The sequence below is a fragment of the Echinops telfairi genome, unplaced genomic scaffold (genome assembly GCF_000313985.2).
Source record: "Echinops telfairi isolate 266 unplaced genomic scaffold, ASM31398v2 ScPeMD7_29;HRSCAF=101, whole genome shotgun sequence".
Lineage (NCBI taxonomy): Eukaryota > Metazoa > Chordata > Mammalia > Afrosoricida > Tenrecidae > Echinops > Echinops telfairi.
In genome coordinates this window covers 8,183,423-8,183,894 of record NW_022103926.1, presented here as the reverse complement: position 1 = coordinate 8,183,894, position 472 = coordinate 8,183,423, and positions in this window count along the sequence as shown.

Sequence of the window (472 nt, the reverse complement as noted above, 5' to 3'; positions counted from 1 at the left end):
TGGATCCTTCCCTTCAGCTGCACGACACGGATTAGCTGGACAAGTGTTTCCTCATCCAAGCAGAGAACTGGCTTCCCTGATCCAAGTTCACCATGGAGACACCTGTTAGACTCTCTCCTCTCTTCCTTCCGTTCTGAGTCCTTTCCTCCAAGATGTGTCCCCTTTCCAGGTGATTCCTTCCTTGGAAGACCAGCCTTCTCCAGCCCCACGCTGACCCTGGCCTCTGCCCAAACCCCTGGCCTCCTTGTGGGACCTCACTGACTCCTGTCCTGGGCTCTCCCTTCCTTCTCACCACCCGGAGCCTCGGGAGAAGCCCTGAGGTTCCAGGGGCTTAAAGGTTTGTCTGCTAACTGCCATGTTAGCGGTTCAAACCCACCAGTCACGCTAAGGAACAAGTATTTGCTGTCTCCTTCGCTGAAGCGTGACAGGTTTGGAAGCCTGAGGGGCAGGTCCACTCTCTCCGCAGGCTGGC